Below are 12,073 nucleotides of genomic sequence, written 5' to 3' on the forward strand. Positions count from 1 at the left end.
TTCTCCAAATTCTCCAAAAACATAAGGTGTCATTTCATTTTTATGCAGTTGGTTCCCTGTTGTACGGTCTGCTGAACCAAAACAAAAATCTCTTGTTTAGAGTTTGGATGGCTTCTAACTTCGTGCACTTCAATGAGAAAACGCAGCTCTTTGGTTGACTGAATATAAGCTATGCAATAAACATATCCATGGGTTTCACAGAAATGAAAAATTAGATAATAGAACAGTGATTAACTGTTGCCACATCTATGCAGTTATTTAAATTATAGCAAGATATTTAGCCATTAGACTTCGCTCTGACCATGGTATAATGATAATAATGCAATGGGTTTATTATATTTTCTTTTTTTTTTTTTTTGACACTTCAAGACATTTCACCTTGATTATACACTCCACAACTACTACTATTACTAGTTGCCCTAGGGCAGACTGACCTCCACCTCTCCGACCACCAACACTCACACACACACTACTTTAAAGTGCCTTGCCTTGGGACACAGTCTAATTTTTATTTAATTTATTTTTTTGCCACTGGCCCCCACTGTGGCACCCGATACTCCCAGTGGTCTTTCATCCAGGTACAACAAGGCCTAGTCTTGCTTAACTTCTGAGATCTGGCGAGGTCAGACTTTGAGAGGCCATAAGACCCACAGCCTCATTTGTCCGATCAGATGGAGGAGACTGAACTGTAATGTTTGGGGGTTTGGATTGGTAATGTTTATTAATACTTTATTTTAATAGGACCACGTAAAAATGATTTCACTCACGGAAACTAAAAATATGGTCACCTGCTGTGCTTCAAACTAAATGGATAAAAATTGAACTGAGATGCAGAATCAAAAGGTTTGTCTCTACAAATGTGATCCACGTGCATGTTTATTTGCACATGTCTCACTACGCACAGTGTTATTCTGTGTTTGTTTCTCTTTATAAGTGTTTTAAACTAATGTGTGCTGTAATGTCTCCCAGGTGCCCACCCAGAGAAGAGGAGATCAAGTGGTAATCCCTGCTCACATAGACCGAAGCAGAGAGCACCATGAGGAGACTGGGCTATCCCCGGGTTTCAGACACATGAAAAGTAAGTTATTCAGAATTTAAAACTAAATATTTTATATTTTTAAAGGTAAAATATACTAAAAATTGTGGCCTCAAAGCTTAACTGCTACTCATTTTTGGACTTGGTCTTATTCTACTTTCCAGACTTGATCTATAAAAGTGTTATTAGGATCAAACCTTTCAAAATTAACTTTGATACTTTGATAAGTGATAGATTTGATATTCAATCAATCCCAATACCACAATGATAATTAACAATTGCTATTCTTTATTTAGACAATAGAATGTGATTTTCAACTTTAAATCATATTACTTTCTTTGTGGCCTTATATCTGTCCAATCCAGGAATGTCCCATAGTGGTTCACAGGTGTATACTAGTCTATGTGCTCTTATACTTGTTCTGATGCAGCTCAAGATCATTCTAAATGTACACCTCAGTTTAACACTGACTCACAAAAACTATATTTACTCCATGATCTTCCCTTGGCATACCACTGGCACACCACTATCTAAACTGAGGCATATTGCTGACTAACTGGAGCCTACTGGTCTTCATAGTCTCACCACACTTGCTTTATAAACCTCCTCCTTAAGAAGCATTGTCAAGGGGCATGAACACTCAAAGATCATATATGTTCACTTTTGAAATCATACTATGTTGACTTTATATGTCCCCCCAGACCCGTATTATTGATGGTAAATAAACTTCTCCTGATTAAGACGTCCAGTTGGTCTCCAGCCTTTTACTTCCACCTGGTCCAGTCCAGTTGACAAACTGAATTTCTCCTTTTGCCATGGATTCTACCTGGACAACTGAGGGATTTCACACAACTTCTACAACATCAAAGCTATTCAGAAAAGGTTCGTTTCTGTCTAATGAATGTGACTTTTTTTTAAATATTGATACTTGCTCAAATAAGTATAGTTTCGATCCTAATTTTATACCAGGTGTCTCCAACCTGTAGTTCGCGAGCTGCTCCACCTCCTCTTGCTCGCCAAAGGTTTTCAGAATAATATGTCTTGTGTTGAATAACAAAAATTTGATTAATAATTATTATTAATTATTTGATTTAATGACTATTATCATTGTAAATGTATAATTTTGATGCCTATCTTTGTGCACTAATAAATGGATAATAATTGTATAAATGTTTTATAGGCATCAAACTGTACCCCATCTAAAAGCTTTTATATTTACCTAATTTCTTGCGACCGCTAAAATGAGTATCTCTCTGGCATTTCCATTTTGTAAAGATAGCTAACCAGAAGAAAAAGGTTGGAGACACCTGTTTTATACCGATTCAGTACTGGTTTTCAATACTTTTGACAACCCTAATCTGTATGTGTTACTTTCTCTGTCCTCAGCCAATCAGAAATATTTTTATAACCTCCCTCAAAAAACCCAGTTAGTTAAGTTTTTAACAACATTTGAAATGACTTTGGCTAGGAGGCTCTACCAGGAAGCGGAGACCTAAGAATACAGAGTTTCACAGAGCACATGTTAGGACTTCATGGAGGTCTGCCACTTCACAACCCAATGATTTACCCCAACGGCCTCCCAAACAGCACTCAGACAAGCCTCAGTTATGTCAGTAGCAGCAATATGGTTTGGTATGCACAACACGCAGTCAACGGCACGTAATAAACGACTAATATGGTCAAATAGAATAAAGGATGAGCTCTTAGAAGAAATAGCGTGGAACAGGCCAGATGGACAAATGCAGAAAAAATATACAAAGAAGCCATGTCTCACTGTGAGCGAGGCCCCGGGGAAAAAAACAGGACACGCTAAAGGGACGCTGTCTCTGAGCTGGCCTGGGAACGCCTCAGGATCCTCCCGGAACAGCTGGAGGAAGTGTGCGTGGAGAAGGAAGTGCGGGCCTCCCTGCTCAGACTGTGACTCGATCTTGGATAAGCGGAAGAAAATGTACAGATATTGACAGGGAGCTGATCCAAACGAAACTGTGTGAGTGAAAAAGAATTTCCCCTTGAGGACAATAAAGTAAAGTCTAAACAAATTTATGAAAGAGGCCATAATGGAGCGCAACAGTGACCACCCATCCGTGCTTCCAAAAGTAAATTTCTCATTCATTTTTCCCATAGACTTTCCAAAAATTATATTATGTATATTAAAAGTTTGAAAGTTTGCACAGAGCTACACGGTAACTGATGGCCACAAGGTCTATCATTTTCCTTAAAATCCATTTCTGAAACTTTATGAACCTCGAAGTTATTAAAACATTTTGCTGAATCTTGCATTTAAAATGTGTTTTTTGGTCTTAAAACAACCACGTGATTGATAGTAGTGACCACATAGCTCAGGGGTCACCAATTTTTTTTTTCTCTGTGGGCCACATTATTGCTCATGACTGTGTGTGTGTGTGTGTGTGTGTGTGTGTGTGTGTGTGTGTGTGTGTGTGTGTGTGTGTGTGTGTGTGTGTGTGTGTGTGTGTGTGTGTGTGTGTTCATACCGGCTTGTCAAAGCCTGATCCCGTCAGATCTCAGAAGCTAAACAAGGCCGGGTCTGGTTAGTACTTGGATGGGAGACCACTGGGAAAATCAGGAGATATAGTGGAGCATCACAAAAGAACCTGTTGTTGTGTCCTTAGGCAAGACACTTCACCCACATTGCCTAATATGAAAGTGGTGTGTACATGAGTGATGGTGGTGGTTGTTGGGACTGATGGTGCCGATTGGCATGGCAGCCATGCTTATGTCAGTCTGCCCCAGGGCAGCTGTAGCTACAATAGTAGTTTACCACCACCGGGTGTGGAGAGGAAAAATTATGAATCTATAATGCTCTGTGAAGTGTCTTTGTGACATATGTCTGTGAAAAGCGCTATATAAATACTTACTTATTTACTGACTGTGATGGGGGCCGGGGTCGGATCGGCCGTATAACAGAATTGTATGACCCTGACGACGCAGATTATATTCTTTGAAAAGAGCCACGCTTTCTTTACATATCAGACAAACTGAACGGTCCTTACACTGAACAAAAAAATAATCAGTCGTCCACTGTTCTTTGAAAACTCAGCACTCTCTGTCAACTTTTTGTTCTTTAACATGAGCCATTTTGTCATCTTTAACTGCACTACAGAACTCTGTGCGTGCTTTGACTGTCACTGCTTGATCTCCAGCTTGTCAGGTGACGGCAAATGTAAATATGTCATATAATTATTTAAAAATAAATATAATTTTTAACTGAAAAAAATCAACAAAATACAAGATGCAGACAAAAAGTAATTCAAAAACATAGGCCATGACAACTTTTGAGGATTGCCTCATAGGGCCAGTTCAAGTGTTGAGGGGCAGAGGGGCTGGGGGCCGGTCAAAGAGTTTGATGACCTCTGATGTAGCTGGTTTGTGTCAACGGTGCATTGGAACTCTTGAATTTTCTAAAAAGATTATGGGAAAAATTTACCGAAAATTCACTTCTGGAACCAGAGCGGGTGGTCACTGTTGAGCTCCATAGACGATGGTGTGACAAAATAACACGACATCACACAAATATATATTTCCCCTTTCCCCTTTGCAATATTGTCTGTAAATTCGGGTTGAAAATAAACCCATATAAACCCAGTAAACCCAATTAGTTTGACATCCTTCTCTCTTTCACGCTAAAGCTTTCCAGGACTGCTGGATTTCTGTTGAACCGTTTTCAATAATTTCTAGAAGGTCTGGTTGGTTGCCATTGTGATGCTTATCGAACATGTGCGCTCCTCCACTTGAACCTCTGCTCAAAATCACAGGACACTTCTAACAATCTTGTTTTGAAGCTGAAGCAAAACAAAATCAGATCCTTCCTCCTGAAAGAACAAGAGTATGAGTCGATTTATATTCCAACAGGGCTGAAGAAACGAGAGCACTACAACAGCAAAATTATATTCCTGACTTGATATAATAAATAAAGGATTACTCAAACATGTGTGAATAAAACAAAGCATAACTCCAGGTGTGTTTTTGAGGAGGTAACAACATTATATCATGTTTTAAACGTCACAAGAGTTCATTTTATACAATACAGGACCTTTAAAGTGTTTCAAAGCCAGACCTCCGTGCACTTGTGATCACTAATTGTTCACCATAAATGACTCCTGTTTTCTCACACGCTGCTGTGGGATCGTTACTCACGGCATTCAAATATTTATGGTTATGAAATTTAAGATTGGAACGTCTGCAGAATGTGGCGTGGGCTTCCTTTCCAAAGACCGCAATTTGCAATATTCCAAGAAGCTGCAATATGACAGGAATCTTAATGAGTTTAGTCTGTATTCTTGGAAAAAACCTTAAACTTGCATTCTAGTGTGTTTGTTTCTGGCCCAGTGGAAATATGTGTATGTAAAAGTGCTTTGAGTACTTGAAGGTGGAAAAGCACTTTATAAAAGTGTAATCATTTACCATCTACTGAGGGGTGGATAAAAATAACAGTGGAAGTTCTGGTTTCGCCTCAAAAGTCGTCAGAATCATGCAACAATGTGTTGTCCTGGTGCCTTATGTTACCTTTAACAGTTATCTTAATGTGGGACTAAGCACTTAAACTCCACCCACAACCACATGTCCTGTGTGATGTCACATAGTACTTGAAATTGCAGAGGCATAGAACTATAGATCCATGCTAGGGAGGCATCTTTTTTTTTTTCTTTTTTTTTTTTAAACCCAAAGCTGCAAATTTACTAAAGTTACCAAAACACTAAAGTTGTTAAAAAGTTGTCAAAAAATACTGTAAATAAGAGACACTTTAACTCCACCTGCTGGTTTTGTGTTTGTGCTGCAGAATAAGGTGTTTTTGAGATGAAGCATTTTTTATGGCGTCGTAAACTTCCCAAATCTGTAGTTCTGTTCTGTAATAAAAATGTTTATTTAACATATTTCACATTTTAACATGATACCATATTAGAAATTATGTGATTTTATCATGAAATTATGTAATATACAAAATTATCATGAAAAAAAAAAAAAAAATATGCTACTGATGTTGTCATGAGTTTTTCCACCAGTAATTGTGATAGTTTAAGGTACTGGTAATTTCATAATTTCATGCTAAAATGTGCAGCATTATGCCCTCGTACTTTATAACTGAAGTATGTGGGGAGATTTTCTGTTTATTTGAATCAATAGTTTACAAAAAAAAACTATACAACTTAGTAATCAGTAATAAGAGGTTAAATTGTATTTTTCAGTCAAAGGGTTGACTTGGAAGATTTTAAACTTGACAAAGTTTTAGCAGAGAGGTTAAACAATAAAAAAGCAACTAATCACTCAATCATATCTGCAGAAACACTGTAAGAAATCTTCAAATCATTCAATAAAGTCAACATCAAGCTTTTATCTTACTTGTAGACCCACAACAGGAAGAGTAAATTAAACTTTTACTCAAGCAATAATATTGTTACTTACTAATCAGGCACATGGTAACTAATGGGCACAAGATCTATACTCTTCCTAAAAATCAATTTCTGAAACTTTATAAATCTCTAAGTTATTAAAACATTTTGTTGAGTCTTGCATTTAAAATGTAGGTTTTGGTCTTAAAACACACACTGGTTAGTATCAGCGATGCATTTGAACTCTTTTCTGAATTTTCCAAAAAGGTTATGGGAAATAATCAATATTTCCCCATAAGCAAAAGCAAAGGAGTAATATTGCTGCTTCCATAAAAATATTACTCAAGAGTATCGTGTCTGAAGAAGAGGAGGAGATCGAGCTCTGGTGACTCTCCACACAGACACACTGATCCCGTGTTAAGTGAGCACACACTGGTAGCTGTGTTGTGGAAAACATACAAAGCAGTTTAAAAAAAAAAAAAAAGCCTCTTTGAGTATAAAAGTGCACGAGCTTCTCTTGTTTCACGCATTATTTCCACAGGGAAGGGCAAGGCAGCCAGTAATTACCACTAGGTCTGATCAAAGCCCGAATAATGTCCAAAATAAATACAAAGGAAGCATTGAATAACAGTTGTGCTGATAATACGAGGGAACCTGAGAGGGACTGAGTGAGCCGTGCCAACGTGTAACTACCACACCAGTGTTTTTTATTTGCTCCAAACGTAGCTGCAAGTCGGGATCGCCCGGTGTCTGTGTCTGAGTCGTCACAGTAACCTCTGCGTGAACCCTGGCACATTATTTATGATTGACAGGTCCGATGTGATCAAGATTATATTGTTTCATTCTACTGGAAAGTGGAACAAATTGCTCTCTAGCTGCGTGTGAGACTGATGCGTCAACATTTTCAACATTTTTGGGCCTACTACAAGGTTTTCCCCAAATTTCCGAAATAAATCTTCTTTATGTTTGTGTGACGTGAATGTGTTTATGTTATGTTAGCATTGCACAATATAAAAGCAGCTTTGAAGTCAGTCTGTTCTTGTGTAATCGTCAACAAACATGTCAGATTACTAGTATAATCAGATAACCCAATAATTAGCTCTGATTTTTGGTGCGTGTTTTATGCGCAAAAGAAATATAATCATGAAAAAACACCTGCATGTGTCAGTTAATGGATGGATTTTGAAAGTACATTGAAAAAAGGTAGCTGGATTTGCATAAAAGAAATATGGAAAGCAGTTCCATGCAATAAAATAATGTTTAGGCTTTGAAACTTATTCAATCCCCTCTGCACTTAATTTTCTTAGAACATGAATGTAACTGCAGGACCAACTGGGGCAGTTTGCAGCCGAGTGCAAAGCGGCTGGGATGAAGATCAGCTCCACCAAATCCGAGGCCATGGTTCTTGACCGGAAAAAGGTGTCTTGCCCTCTCCGGGTGGATGGAGAGTCCCTGCCTCAAGTGGAGGAGTTCAAGTATCTCGGGGTCTTGTTCATGAGTGAGGAGAGGATGGAGCGTGAGATTGACAGACAGATCGGTGCAGCATCGGTTGCTGTATCAGACCGTTGTGGTGAAGAGGGAGCTGAGCCGAAAGGCAAAGCTCTCGACCGGTCAGTCTACATTCCTCCCCTCACCTATGGTCATGAGCTTCGGGTAATGACCGAAAGGATGAGATTGTGGATACAAGTGGTCGAAATGAGTTTCCTCCTCAGGGTGGTTGGGCACTCCTTTAGAGATAGGGTGAGGAACTCAGTCACAAGGGAGGAGCTCAGAGTAGAGCCGCTGCTCCTCCACATCAAGAGGAGACAGCTGAGGTGGCTCAGGCATCTGTTCTGGATGCTTCCTGGGCGCCTCCTTGAGGAGGTGTTCTGGAACTATGTCTCTGGGCTGGCCTGGTAACACATCGGGGTCCCCCTGGAAGAGCTGGAGGAAGTGTCTGGGGTGAAGGAAGTCTGGGAGTAAGCCAAAGATGTTCATTTAGTCTTCTTATATACTTTAAAAAGAACCCAAGAAGTTGAAGTGTGGGAATCCCTGCTTAGACTCTGCCCCCGTGACCCGGCTCCGGGTAAGCAGACGAAAATAAATGGATGAATGTAACTTTTTCATGTTGATGAAATGTGACCAAATCATGCTGAATGCGCATATTTATCTTACGTTACCTTATCATGACATTTTTTTTTTATATATATATAATTTAATTCTGTCAACACAGTTACTTTAACATGAAAATGCAAATGTCCTTAAAGTGTTTTAAAGTAAAAGAATACAAAAACAGTCTTTAGTTTTCCATAGTTCTATATAGTCTTAAACAGAATCAAACAATCAAAAAGTCGTGTTATTGTTGTCAAATTTGTGTTTGCAATTTTAACAACCCCTCTCAGACACAATGAATCTTAAAATCTTGAGAAATCAATGAGACGGTGCATTCCTTCATTTGTCCAGGAGTTTAGTTTCAGTGTCGGTCATCTGGACACTGTTTTTGCGACAGACTTTTCGGCTCCCACCCAGAGGCCGTTTTCTGACCTGTTGTTTACTTCCTAATGAGCCGTAATGATGTCTCTAACTTCATTGTGAATCATCCAGTGTTATTCAACGCTAATGATGTTTCTAGTATCAGTGTGGGTAAACAACGGCAGGTCAGTTTCACTCAAAAATTCCTTCCTCCCTTTTGGCTGAATTTAACTCAGGTTAGGAGAAGGACCAGCGCCTCGGGCCAGTTCCATCAAAGTGAAAATGGATGGAGCCAAAATGTTTTGATTGTAAAAACAGCGTCCAGATGAAACCGTTGAAACCATCTCTATATTAAAGCTGCACTGTGTAACTTTTCTGGTACAGGGTCCTAAACCTGCTTGAGTAATAATAATAATGTTTCAATTTATATAGCGCTTTTCTAGACACTCAAAGACGCTTTACAGGTCATATAAATGTTGCTTTTTTTTGTCCTCGAATGTTGTAAAATGGCATTTAATTTAACTGTCTCCATGGAGACAAGGGCCAAGGACCAACAGGCGAAATTACAGGTCAGAACTGTGGAAAAGTAGACCCACTCTGGTTGTTAATGTCATTTTTGTTGTAGTTTTGAGAGATAAAAATGCCCGTAAATGAATGAACACAAGATATATTTGTTTAATGCCATGCTGTGGAACATCCCGGGCAAAGCAATAGCATCACCATGGCGATGTGCAAATGGTGGAGCCTCAGAAAAGTTATACAATGCACCTTTAACTCTTTCAGTGTTTAATAGTCTCTTTTTTGTCTGAAATTAAATATTTTTAAGCACAAAAACAGAGGAACAGGAGTTACTTTTTATTTTTTTGTACCATGTTTTGCCCATTCAAAAATTTATTTAAAACGTACTGGCAACTCATCACTGGAATATTACCCGAATGAATTTTGTGGGTTTTGTGGTCCGTTTCTCTCACTGATGTAAAATGTCTCAACCGAAGTGTTAACATGAATAAAACAGGTGACGATGCAGTGATGAGTGGTGAGCTGTTTAACCCTGTGCGTCCTTCTGTCTGTGGCGGGGCATCTGGCGTACAGATGTGAGTGTCTCTGCCTGATTGGGGTCACTAAGGGTTTGTCTCCTTCTCTGCTCAACTTATTCACTTCAAATGTGGAGTCCCAAAAGACGGCAGACAATATCAAAGAGGCGTAATGAAAACAAGACAATAGCCTTTAAACGTGATTTCATTTCGGAGTTAAAGCTACACTATGGGGCTTGACTTTGCTCCTTTAAAATGGTATTGATTCACCTGAAATGTTGCACAGTATGGCATTACAAATATCAATTACAGCTGTTTTTACTCCTTAAAATCTCACAGCAAAGCACTGACATAGTTTTGCTGAATTCAGTGTCCAAATATTTTATTATAAAGACCTATTGTACTTGTGTCTGTTATATAGCTTTAATCTATGCCACGCTTTAATCATTGCGTGCACATTATTTTCCACATTTTAAATCGCAATATTCATTTAAAACTACTTTAAAATAAAATAGGGAAATGAGGAAAAATGCGGTGCCCGGTGGGAGCTGACATCGCCGTAAACATCAAAACAAAGAGTCAGCACTTCTGATGGATGGATGAAAATCACGCTAGCGAGAAGTGGATTTTTTTTTTTTTTTTCCACTTTCTCTGACGAATCCTATGTATATATATATATAAATGATTAAGAAAATAATATTGGAGTAGTAAGTGCAGTGCAGTGGGCGTGTACCAGTATTCAGGGTTCCCACTTTTCCACTGACAAAATATCAAAACTTTTCCATGACTTTTTCATGACCTAAAGTGAATTTTCCATGACTTTACAGCACCTACATGTGTAGAATTGATCAGACATTTAGGGCTAATTATGAAATGTTAACCCTCTCCACTTTCCTTATGGTTTGGTATTATAGTTTTTTAACATTCAAAATAGTCAGTGCATTTATTGTCGTCTCTTTTAAACAAAAGGCGATTACGTGGCGAGGAGAAAAATCTGTTTCTCGACTTGACAAAAGTTAGTTTGGTTAAAGATGTTTCGCATGTTTCACCCAAGCTGCTTCTTCAGTTCTGCTCAGAATGTAGGTGGACCAGAACTGAAGAAGCAGCTTGGATGAGCTGTGAAACATATTCAACCAAAGCAAAAGATATTCATTTTGTCTTCTTATATACTTTAACTTCTAGGGTTCTTTTTAAAGACAATGCAGTAAAGTGTGTTTACCTTGTTGACATGTTTCGGCTGCTCAGTTCTGAAGATGGCTTGCAGCGAGCAGCCGAAACATGTCAACAAGGTAAACACACTTTACTGCATTGTCTTTAAAAAGAACCCAAGAAGTTAAAATATTCAACCAAACTAACTTTTGTCCAGTCGACAAACTGATTTTTCTCCTTGTCATAGATTCTACTTGGACGACTGAGGGATTTTTCACAAAAGGCGATTACGTTTGTAAATAATCAAAATAGCCTAATGAGAACTTAACAGAGCGATGTAGTTGTGTGAAAGAGATACTAAGGCTACGTTTATATGATGACGGTCTGAACAGAAGACTCAAAAGTGGCGTTGCGTCTTCACCTTTTATTCCGCATTTAGACAAGCGTTTTTGGGAGGAAATCTGCATGCATACTGGGACGCAAAAGTGTGTAGAATTCGATTGAGTATGTATGTCAGGCGGCTCGGTGGTGATTCTAGGTGGTGATGTATGTGACGTAAAGGCGTACGCAATGAGAGCAGATCTGACCAGAGTTTTGCGTCTTGGGCAGTGTAGACGGAAACACTACGGTGGAGCGTATTCAACTTTTCCACTCTGGAGGGTGGTTTCAGATTTTTGCGTTTTTAAGCCCCAAAAACAGCGTCACTGTCTAAACAAAAGGCACTTCTGATAAAATATTTTGTCATTTTTACCATTTTTATCTCTTGTAACCAGGCCCGAAAATTCCAAGACTTTTCCAGGCCTGGGAAATGACATTTTCACGTTCCATGACTTTTACAGGTTTTCCATGACCGTGGGAACCCTATGAAAATGGGAATTGAGCTGCAAAATTGCGTCTTGAAAATATGCAATTAAAGATCACTCAAACATGCACGAATCACTCCAAATATGACTTCGAGAGGGTAAATGAGGGGAAACAACTATAACATGGCTATAAGCTCTGAAAAGTCCATTTTGCATTACAGGTCTGCTTTAAATTGTGAAATACTTAAAGGA

Source organism: Boleophthalmus pectinirostris, unplaced genomic scaffold, assembly GCF_026225935.1.
Source record: "Boleophthalmus pectinirostris isolate CB_2022bp ecotype Guang Dong unplaced genomic scaffold, ASM2622593v1 HiC_scaffold_22, whole genome shotgun sequence".
In the NCBI taxonomy this organism is placed as follows: Eukaryota; Metazoa; Chordata; class Actinopteri; order Gobiiformes; family Gobiidae; genus Boleophthalmus; species Boleophthalmus pectinirostris.